The sequence below is a fragment of the Myotis nattereri genome (assembly GCF_964212035.1).
Source record: "Myotis nattereri genome assembly, chromosome: 1".
Lineage (NCBI taxonomy): Eukaryota > Metazoa > Chordata > Mammalia > Chiroptera > Vespertilionidae > Myotis > Myotis nattereri.
The window spans coordinates 99,768,551-99,780,642 of NC_138075.1; the positions used below are offsets into that span (position 1 = coordinate 99,768,551).

The 12,092-nt window shown below is 38.9% G+C and overlaps 1 protein-coding gene across 4 annotated transcripts in view; it reads left to right on the forward strand.

Annotated features, from left to right (window-relative positions):
- Positions 1-12,092, forward strand: part of ZEB1 (zinc finger E-box binding homeobox 1) — a 304,864-nt gene that overhangs the window by 67,302 nt on the left and 225,470 nt on the right. Inside the window, exon 2 of one of the 4 annotated variants that reach the window (XM_081100687.1) lies at positions 4,550-4,704. The exons of the other annotated variants lie outside the window; for them this stretch is intronic. The gene's annotated coding sequence lies outside the window, so the exon portion shown is untranslated. The remainder of the gene's footprint in view (positions 1-4,549; positions 4,705-12,092) is intronic. 4 annotated transcript variants of the gene reach the window in all.

A 12,092-nucleotide genomic window follows, 5' to 3' on the forward strand; every position in this document is an offset into this window, starting at 1 on the left:
TTAAATGACTGCCATGATGATTGGAATCATTAGGATGAGTGACATGAACAAATTTAGAATTGCTTCTCTTGTACTGAAAACGTGATAAAAATATGGTCCTCTATAATTTCATTTGGCTAAGGAATTTATCTTCGATCTTTTGATCTTCCAGAGTGAGGACATGACAATTTCTAGTGCTGCATTCTATATTCAATTAATTTTTGCTTTGTGGGTTTCATCATGCTAAATGAAAATAAAATGGTGCTATATTTTCTGCATTAAAAATGCTTGTTTAAAATAAATATTTATTGTTCAGATTATTACAGTTGTTCCTCTTTTTTCCCCCAATAGCTTCCGTCCACCCAGTTCCCAGCCTACCCCATGCCCTTACCCCCCCCCCACTGTCCTCATCCATAGGTGTACGATTTTTGTCCAGTCTCTTCCCTCACCCCCCACACCCTCTTCCCCCCAAGAATTGTTAGTCAACTCCCTTTCTATGCCCCTGATTCTATTATATTCACCAGTTTATTCTGTTCATCAGATTTTTTATTCACTTGAATTTTAGATTCACTTGTTGATAGATATATATTTGCTGTCACTTTATTGTTCATAATTTTTATCTTTACCTTTTTCTTCTTCCTCTTCTTAAAAAATGCCCTTCAGCATTTCATATAATACTGGTTTGGTGGTGATGAACTTCTTTAGCTTCTTATCTGTGAAGCTCTTTATCTGACCTTCAATTCTAAATGATAGCTTTGCTGGTAGAGTAATTTCTTGCCACTCCCTTCTGGCCTGCATAATTTCTGTTGAGAAATCAGCTGACAGTCATATGGTTACTCCCTTGTAGGTAACTAACTGTTTTTCTCTTGCTGCTTTTAAGATTCTCTCTTTGTCTTTAGCCCTTGGCATTTTAATTATGATGTGTCTTGGTGTGGTCCTCTTTGGATTCCTCTTGTTTGGGGTTCTTTATGCTTCCTGGACTTGTAAGTCTATTTCTTTCACCAAGTAGGGGAAGTTTTCAGTCATTATTTCTTGAAATAGGTTTTCAATATCTTGCTCTCTCTCTTCTTCTGGCACCCCCATAATTAAGATGTTGGTACTCTTGTAGTTGTCCCAGAGGCTCCTTACACTATCTTCATATTTTTGGATTATTGTTTCTTTTTGCTTTTCTGGTTGGGTATTTTTTGCTTCTTCATATTGTAAATCTTTGACTTGATTCTTGAGGTCTTTTAGTCTGCTGTTGGGTCTCTATATATTATTCTTTATTTCAGTCAGTGTATACTTAATTTCTAATTGGTCCTTTTTCATATCCTTGAGGGTCTCACTAAATTTCTCAAGGTTTCTAGAAATTCTTGAGTAATCTTATAACCGTGGCTTTGAACTCTATATTCAGTAGTTTGCTTTCCTCCATTTCTTTCGTTTGTGACATGTTTCTTTGTCTCCACATTTTGGCTGCTTCCCTGTGGTGATAGAGTGGCTTTGTGTGCCAGGTGTCCTATAGGGCCCAGTGGCTCAGCCTTTCTAATTAACTAAGGTGGACACTTGATGCACCCCTTTGTGGGCTGTGTGCACAGTCTTGTTGTAGTTAAGTCTTGATTGCTCTTTGGTATCACTGGGAGGAATTGACCACCAGGCCATTTGGCTGTGAGGACCAGCTGTGTCTACAATGGGAGAACTGCTGTGCTGGAGACACTCTTATGGAGCAAGACATATTTCAGTGGGGCTTTGGTGCTCACTGAGTTTGCCCCTTGAGTGTGTTGCTTATGGATGTGAAGGGTTGTACTCTGGTATGGTCTCACTCTGACCACTGGGTACACTGGCTCTTGGATCTCCAAGGAGGTGAAAAGTCAGCCACTGCCTGAGGCCACCCAGCAGGAGCTACAGAGAAATCTTCAGATTCCTCCTCTTTGTTTGGGGTTTGGAAGTGCCCAGATGAGGCGCAGCTGTGAAGTAATGCAGGCTGCTCTCTAGGCCTTCTTTTGGAAGCTTTGGTGCTCTTTGACCCAGCTGCAGTTTGTTAGGCTTAAGATTGCAAAAGAACAGGCCATATGCAAAAGCCTGTGGTCACAGCTTGGGTGGGGTTGTAAATTGGGTGGGGCGGGGTCTCAGGGAATCATCAGGGCAGAGCAAACTGCAATGGCTGTCAGTCTTCTCTGCCTCGGAGTGGTCCCAAGGTCTCTGTGTCCCCCAGCCCCGTGCAGGAACAATGATTGCTGCAAGCACCTCTGAGAGAAAGCTGCCCTCGCATTCCGGCCCGATGCAAGATAGTCCATTTTCTCTCCATTTAAGTCTGGGTCCCCAGAGTCTCACCCGGAACTGGAGTTCAGAGCAATTGGGAGCTTGTATCTCCGTCCTGATTGAAAAAGGCAACAACACACCCAGTTGCAAAACCGTTTCCGCTTGCGTCTCTGTACCTCCGCATTTCTGCACCTCCTATCAGTTTCAAAAAATGCTTTTCTCTTTTCTTCTAGTTGTAGAATTTTCACTCAGCCAACCTTCCCGTGGTTCTGGATGATATCCCTTTTGTCTTTTAGTTGAAGTTTTGATGTGATTGTGCGAGGCAGCAAGTACAAGTATGTACCTATGCTGCCATCTTGGTTCCTCCCTAAAAATGATCCTTGATATAAAGTTTAAGGTCAGCCCCTCATGTGACAAATATATTCAAAGAATTTAAACTGCTCCAGTGTACTTGTTTTTCTCTTGATAATCTAACCATTTATATATCTTTATGAGCTGTTCTCCTCCCCCTCCCTTTCACATACACACTCCATGTCAAGTTTTATATTATAAACTCTTTGAGGAAAGTGTTTAACTTTTCCTTTGTATGTCATAGTACCCAGGAGGGAACTCTCTCAGTCTCTGAATACTTTCAAAATGTTATTGATATTGAGGGTTTTGCATTCAAATTATTGGGGTCAGTGTGATTAACTTGAAGACATAGTAGTTTTGTTAAGCTCTAGGCTTTGTTCTGAAGTCAGCTTCTCTTGATTTAACCATAAGTTGATTATTTCCTTATATTCTTTTTCATATAATACCATGATATCAGGTTATTAATATGGGAAAGTCTGTCAGGTTCATGTGGATAGAAGTTTATGTGCACGTACACAAGTACTCCTATGTATGTATGAGAGAAGGCACACAGAATATGAGAATTTGGGTACATCTTATGCTTAGCATTTTAATTTGAATCTTACATAACTATATGCACTGAATATTGGAGATATTGTAGTTGACATTCAGAAAGTGTTTTTTTAAAATATATTTTATTGATTTTTTACAGAGAGGAAGGGAGAGAGAGAGAGAGTTAGAAACATTGATGAGAGAGAAACATCGATCAGCTGCCTCCTGCACACTTCCTACTGGAGATGTGCCCACAACCCAGGTACATGCCCTTGACCGGAATCGAACCTGGGACCTTTCAGTCCACAGGCCGATGCTCTATCCACCGAGCCAAACCGGTTACGGTGAGGAAGTTTTTAATCAGTGGTAAACCTGATAACTTAGGAAGATTAGGGCATGTTTTACTTTTTTCTATATTACCAAAGATTTAAATTGTCAAGGATTTAAATTGTCATTGAAATGGACTAACTTACAGCTGGGCAGAAATGATATTGAGGCTCCAAGGTATATCGAAACATTTTGGGGAAAATTTACTATGCAAAATATTTTAAAAGTAGCAAAACAGAGACTATCTAGAATAAAAGTCAACTATCATAAAGCATAATGGCTGAAAGTCATATATAGTTGACAGACTACAAAGATTATATATATAAAAGCCAAGTGACTGGAATAGCGGAACGACTGGAACAGCCTGTCTCTATGACATGCACTGCAGCGGCCAGCTGTCCCGATGGGGACCCAGATCAGCCACCACCCCCAATCGCCCGCTGCCCCTCTTCCCTGGCTGGCTTGGCCCCGATTGGCCCCCATCTGGGTGCTGGCTGATTGGACCCCACCTGTGCATGAATTCATGCACCGGGCTTCTAGTAAATAATAATTAAGAGAAAAAGAGCCCAAATTGGTGCAGAAAAGGGGTTGAGCTGTTATAATTAGAAGTCTGTAATCATAAATTTTGTCTCAATACAAAGAATGATCTTTGCAGTCAGGGCATGTCTCTTCAGTATAACCTTGAACTCTAATGGTATATGCTACTGTAATTAGTTGATGATGTAATAAATATTTTATGAATATGGGTGATACTGTCAAAGTGTATCCAAGTATTATTGTTAGTTTTAAGTCAATATTTGACAGAATTTAAGTTTGTGACTCTGTAATTGATAATAGATACATCATTGTATAAATACCATCTTTATTATGTGTTAATTTTGGTTACAGAATAATAGAGTCAACTTTTTTTGAAAGCTTCAAAGATTACTTAAAACTGTTCTCTGTAGATATTCGAATTTTAGAGAGTTTTTGGTTTTATTTTATCCTAGCATTTCTTCTTAAACATAATGTTATTACTGCTTGAAAAGAGGTAAATCAAAATCATTCACTTTGTTTTGAGTTGTCATTGCACATTATCAGTTGGTGGATGTGGAAACAATTTAATAAAGCTTGGGTAATTTAGTTTCAGTCTAAATTCTCAACTGGCAATTGGCCGAAAACTCCTATCTGAAGAAGTGAGCATCCAAATGTCATTCTGTGATTTGTCTACTATCTGCTTGACATAGCAAGGCCCTATCAAGAAAACCAAATGGAGTGACTATCAAAAGAAAATCAATGGTAAGAGTTTTCACTTAAATTATAAAGTGTGCGTGTGTGTGTGTGTGTGTGTGTGTGTGTGTGTAAAGCATACCGATTTATTATATTTGAATTAAGATTTTAGAACTTGAAAATTTAGGACGTAATTAATTCCAAATGTCTGAGTTTATAGGTCAATGACTTACATTTGTAATAAAATGTATAAAAAAATGGTTTTATATATAAGATATTTTATATGCTTAATATTGATAAAATAGTAATAAAAATGTGAAAAATCAGTTATACAGTTCATGTCTAGTATAAGAACTTCAGTTCTTTGTAGTTCTACTGTAGTTATTTTTTAAAAGAGCATATTATAAATATTGCTTGAGAAAAGTTTAACTTAAAAAATTATACCAATCTGAATTTATCTGTTAGTTGCATAGATACTTCTTACTTAAAGTAAATGTCATAAATCATGCAACAGTCTGTTGATTTCTGTTTTGTTTTTACTTCCATTACAAAATGATATAGGGAAAAGAAAGTATATCACATATTAATATCACTTAGTTTAATATCAACTTTTTAAGAATTTATTATTGATACAATACTTCTGTGGAAAATATTAAATTCTTAAGATTAGATGTTTATATACCCCAAATAGAGTGGAATGGGTATTCATAACATAGCAAAGTATCAAATTTTGGTGGTAAAATCAGACAGCTCTCTCCCGCCTTACCCATTTGCACAGAGAAAATAATTCAAATTCGGCTAAATTTTTATATGTTTCAAGTGGCCTTAAACTTAATGTTTTTGTTCTCATTGTATTTGGTTCTTATTTATCCCTTTATTTGGTGTCCTATCAGTTCCATTATTAGTTAACTTTAGACAGTAGTGGATATAGTAGCTTCTAAAGAATGAAATTCAAAATCACTGTTTATCAGAGCTTTTTCTAGTGTCTCCAGGGACATAGTAGCTTTGTGATAACTGGATAATGGGTCATGAAGGTCAAATATAAGTAATAGATTGTGATTCTGTTGTGAAACTTATAATTTTTTAGATTGACAGAGTTTGAGTAATTTTTCTTGCTCAAAGATGTCTAAATGATGTTAATTCAATGTGACCATACTCTGAACTGTTTTCTAGAGCCAAATAACACACACATCAGGAATAGCACATGTGACAAGTACCTAGGTAGCATAGCATCTGTTATCCTATAAGCATTCAAACATTGACAGAGAACTCAGTATTCTACTTGGCAACATCTGTCCTTCAATCCATCTATCTAGTAATTCAAATTTTTATAGATTGTCTGCTGTTTGTGATTCATTCATATAGCTGCTGAGGATAATATGGTGCAATTAAAAACAGATCTTTCCTAATTGCTTTTGAACTTAGAGTGTAGATGTTAATTGTAGTGTAGATAAAGTTACACAAACAAATGTAAAATTGTAACTAGAACCAATACAATGGAAAGGTATGTTACCATGAGTATAGAAGCAATGTGGTTGCTGCATAAATAAAGCATAGGACCAACACATTTATTTCTCAGAGTGAATTGATAACACTTTTTTTTTTTTTTTACTTTAGTTAGGTTTATACTTCTACTAAATTAATATCTTTGAGCAAGGCATGTTGAAAGATTAAATTCTAACCATGGAGAAATAAAAAATTTTATGCTACTAATCTATTTTCTTAGATTTCTTATAACAAAGCCTTGTCAAAATAACATTCTTATGTGAGAATTTCACTTATGGGAGAGAATCTTATAGGATCCTTTTTAACATTTCAGGATTAAAGGCAATGAATGATAACCCTGATTTTTTCAACTGAATTTAAGTTAGTTAAAGGATATCCTATATAATAAAAGGTTAATATGCAAATTGTTCCCTTAACCGGGAATTCGACCGGGAGTTTAACCAGGGGGTGGGCCCAGCTGGCCAACTGCCTGCGGCCCCTCCCCCTGATTGGTCCCAACCCCCAAAGATCCCCCAACCCCTATCGGGGTGAACTGGCCAAACCCCACCCGTGCACAAATTAGTGTACCAGACCTTTAGTTAACCATAAAATAACTGCTATCCTCTTCTTTGCAACTATATTCCATTCTAGAATCAAGCTAGTACAGGGATTTATTTATCACTCATTTTTTATCATTGAGTTGTTACATATAGACTTTAAAATTTTTTAATAGATTTTTTTGAGAGAGAGAGGAAGAGAGAAGAAGAGAGAAACATTGATGTGAGAGAGAAACAATGTTTGGTTGCCTCCCATAGGTAAACTTCAACTACTTGGTGCACAGGACTACACGCCAACCAATTGAGCCACACTGGCCTGGGCCATGCAGATTTCTTTTAATGGTAGTATGATTTCCTTAATCCACTTTTATCACTTTGAAAGGAGATGTAAAATGTATATTTTTAAATAAATTTATTCTAGAACATACATATTTATTACATTTTAAAAAATAAAATGGTAGAGCATTTGGATACCTAAATGTTTACACTTTTTCTGTAGGACACAGAATCTTGTTTAAGGGAGAGACATTACAGAATTTTGAAAAAAAAAATGAAATTAGTTGTTTTTATTTTTGTTTTATCGGTCAGCACTCACATTGAAGACTAGCTTTTCATTATTCATGTGAATAAACAATCAAACTATATAATCTAATATGAAACTAAAATCAGAAAAGCTTTTTATAATAGAAATGAACTTTACTACTAAAATATTTAAACCATTTAAATATAAGTAAACATGAATCTTTTTCAAATGGCAAAATTCAAATTAACTCCATTGTTAACTTTTTCCTCAAAATTATTATTTTTAATTTAATCTCTATGGTGACTTCTAAAATTTTTTTCTGGCTATACTCAAAAGAAGGTCACCAACCTCACTTTTAAGTGTTCTGCTTTGAAGATCTAAGGTCAGATACCTAAGCATTTACACTTGTCATGTCTGGGAGAAAGATGTCCTTCCTATATATCCCAGTTGGAGTTCAGTGTCCATGACCTTGTTTCTGTGACAGCTCTTTTTAGGTCTGTGCTATTAGCTTTTATTGGTTCATGATGTCAGGTGGAGAATTAGGTTTTTAACTACATAAAGGTATTTGAAACATAGAGTATACTAGTATAAACATCACGGATTGATATGTAGCATTTCCTTTACTGAAAAGAGTGAAAAATGACCCTTAATTCTAAGCAAACTAAGGTTTACCAATAGTCATCAGTTTTTAACTATATAATTTTTCGTATAACAGACAATGTGGTATCTGATTGGGTTAGTGTATGTTGTAATATAATAGCTTCTCTTTTTAACTTTGAGGCTACTACTATAAAAAGAAATGGTGATTACCAATTGTATGAAATTGCAAGTTTGAGAGAGGAAATTTTTTTTTATTGTTAATCTTTACCCAAGGATATTTTTTCCACTGATATTTAGAGAGAGTGGGAGGGAGGGAGGGGGGGAGAGAGAGAGAGGGAGAGAGAGGCATCGATGTGAGAAAGATACATCAATTGGTTGCCTCCTGTACATGCCTCAACTGGAGCCAGAGATCGAACCTGCAACACAGGTACGTGCCCTTGATGGGTAATCCAACCTGAGACCCTTCAGTGAGCAGGCCAACGCTCTAACTACTGAGCAATACTGGCCAGGGAGAGAAAGGAAAATTTTAATGAAAGTTATTATTGATAGTTGTGGGAAATAAAAGAACGTTTTAAGTTTAGAATAGGAAAGAAGCTTATAAATATGGAAAATAAGATGGATTGCCTTTCAAGGTTCATTATTTTAAGAATCTGTGACAAAAGTTTATCAGGAAGGAATTCTTGCTGATATAAAGCACAACATTTTTTGAAGGAACTTTGTGGCACATCTTAAAAATGAATATATTCATAATAATGATATAAATATATAAAATATTTTACTATTATATGAAATGTGTATTACTAGAAAAATTAAGTTACTGCTTATAGTGGATTTTTTACTAAATAAACTTAATAGATAAAAGAGCAAGTCCCATTCATTTATTCTGTAAATTCTTATTGACAGTCTGTTTTATGTCAGTCATTGTACTCATTGGGGGCATAGACACAAATAAGACTGATGTGATAATTATAGTCTGCCAAGGAAGATAGGTATTAAATAATTAACTATAATAAAGTATAGAAGCTTGTGATATTATAATAACAAAGAATACCTTTCTTAAGGATACTTTGAGAATTGCTAATCATTTAATCAGTTTACTTTCCTCATGAAATGAGGGTGGTTTTTTTTTTTACATAAAAATTGGACAAAATTCTTTGAGAATGTATCTTAGAAACTAGCAGAGACTGAAATAGTCTTTTAAAATAGCTTATTTAAAATAATAAACTGCTAGACCAGCAGGTGTGGCTCAGTGTTTGAGTGTCGACCTATGAATCAGGAGGTCACAGTTTGATTCCCAGTCAGGGCATATGCCCAGGTTATGGGCTCAATCCCCAGTAGGGGCATGCAGGAGGCAGTTGATCAATGATTTTCTCTCATCATTGATGCTTCCCTCTCTCCTTCTCCCTTACTCTCTAAAATCAATAAAAAAATATTTAAAAATAAACAAGAAACTGCTATGGAAAGGTCTTCAAGTTTCTGAAGTACCAAGCAATGTGAATATTAGCAGAACAAACTCATACTGCCTATCTTGTATATTCTGTATTATACAGATCATTAATAAAGTTATATGTAGCACTGTTACATTAGTAATTTCTGAGTCGTGGTGGTTAAGAAATTGGGCTCTAGAGTCAAGCCTGTTGGGTTTGAGTACTAATTCTTGACAGAAGCTTTGCAGTCTTAGGAAAGTTGTGTAACTCCTTTGTGCTTCAGTTTCCTCATCCTTAAAATGGGGATCATAACAGTACATATCTTATAGAAAAAAATTATTTGATGCATATAAAATTCTTAAAACTGTATGTGGCACACAGAAAGTGCTTATAGAAAGGGCTCTATATATTATATAGTTAACAATAATAATCATGATGATAATTTCCTCATCTCAAAAATGTCCTAGTTAATTCACAAAGTTGGACCAACTGAAATAATTTTAGAATTATTATCAAATATGTGTGTATATATATATCCTATATAATAAAGAAGTAATGTGCAAATTGACCATCACACCCTCACACAAGATGGCCGCCCCATGTGGTCAAAAGATGGTTGCCACAAGATCGCCAACAGGGGAGGGCATTTGGGGGGGGACCAGGCCTACATGGGAGGGCAGTTAGGGGTGACTGGGCCAGCAAGGAAGGGCAGTTGGGGGTGACCAGGCCTGCATGGGAGGGCAGTTAGGGGTGACTGGGCCAGCAGGGAAAGGCAATTGGGGGTGACGGGGCCTGCAGGGAAGGACAGTTGGGGGTGACCAGGCCTGCAGGGGATGGCAGTTAGGGGCAACCAGGCCAGCAGTGGAGGGCAATTAGGGGCGACCAGGCCAGCAGGGGAGGGCAGCTGAGGGGGACCGGGCCTGAAGGGGAGGGCAGTTGGGGGCAACTGGGCCAGCAGGGGAGGGCACTTGGGGGTGACTGAGCCAGCAGGGGAGAAGTTAGGTGTCTATTAGGCTGGCAAGGAATGGTTAGGGGGTGATCAGGCTGGCAGGTAGAAACGGTTAGGGGCAGTCAGGAAGGCAGGCAGGCAGGCGAGTGGTTGGGAGCTAGCAGTCCCGGAAGTTGAGAGGGACATCCCCTGAGGGGTTCCAGATTGGAGAGGGTGCAGGCTGGACTGAGGGACAGCGCCCCCCTCCCCCAGTGTACAAATTTCGTGCACCGGGCCTCAGCCTCGCCTGTGCCCTCTCGCAGTCTGGGATCCCTCAGGGAATGACCACCTGCTGGCTTAGGCCTGCTCCCCGGGGGATTGGGCCTAAGATGGCAATCAGACATCACTCTGGCAACCTGGCAGCCCTTGGGGGATGTCCACTTGCCAGCGGGGAGCAGGCCTAAACTGCTGTCGGACATCCTTAGAGCTGCTGAGGAGGCAGGAGAGGCTCCCACCACCACTGCTGTACTGGCAGCTCAGCCTGGCTAGTGGCTGAGCAGAGCTCCTCCCATGTGAGAGCGCCCTGACGACAAGGGGGCAGCTTCTGCATTGAGCGTCTCCCCCCTGGTGGTCAGTGTGTGTCATAGTGACCAGTCATTCCCAGTCTTTCTGCTGTTAGGGTCAATTTGCATATTACCCTTTTACTATATAAGATAGAGGCCTGGTGCACGGGTGGAGGCCAGCTGGTTTGCCATGAAGGGTGTCCCAGATCAGGGTGGGGGTCCCGCTTGGGTGCCTGGCCAGTCTGGGTAAGGGGCTGAGGGCCGTTTTCAGGCTGGCGGGTGACTGAAGCTCCCAACCTCTCCTTTTTTTTTTATTTTATTCTGGGATTTATTTTCCTTCTATGGCTGTCACTGGAGCTGAGAGCCGGCTTTAGCTGTGAGGCTCAGTTCCAGCTCTGAGACCTCGGCTGCTGAAAGCAGGTATCTGGGTTTGTTTGGATTCTGTAACTGAAACACTGTTTCAGCTCCAGGTCTGAGGCCGGCTGGCTAAAAGCAGGTTTCTGGGGATTGTTTAGCTTCTATAATTGCAACATTGTTTCTTAGACTGCAGCTCAGAGGCCGGCAGCAGCAGGTGGGGAACCTTGGCTTCCTCCATCACTGGAGCAAGCAAGCCTCCTGTTCGCTTCAGCTGCCTGGCTGCCGGCTCCCATCTTGGTTGGCAGTTAACTTGCATATCTCTCTGATTAGCCAATGGGAAGGGTAGCGAAGTTAAGGTTAATTACCATGTTTCTCTATTATTAGATAGGATACACACACACACACACACACACACACACACACACACACACACTGAGTGGCCAGATTATTATGACCACCTGACGTTTGTAGGCAAATTAGCTAAATTTCATGCTGAAGTTGCTAGAAGGCCAGACCATTATAAATAGAGAAGCAGGTTGTTTACCACAACAGTAGAAGTGATTTTTTTTCTGAAGATATGGGTAAACAACGCGATTTTACAGCCTTTAAATGTGGGATGATTGTTGGCACTCAGCCATTGAGCAAGTATCTGCAAAATAGCTGAATTTGTTAAATGTTCAAGAGCAGCTGTTGTTAAAGTGTTTAAAGACTGGACTGTCAGCCGAAAATCTGGGTCATAATGTGCGGGTTGTGGCCGTCAGTGACTAGTCAATGTTAGGGCAAAATGGAGAGTGGCACCACTGGTATAAGACAACAGAAGGGCAACAGTGCATCAAAAAATGGCAGATATTAATCAGGGAACCTCTCAAATGATCTCTGAACACACTGTTCACCATACACTGCATCATATGGGATATGGAAACTGAAGGCCTGTTTGAACACCTTTGCTGTCTGCAGTTCCCAAGATAAAACATCTCCAATTTGCACAGGAACACAAGGATTGGACAGTTGAGCATT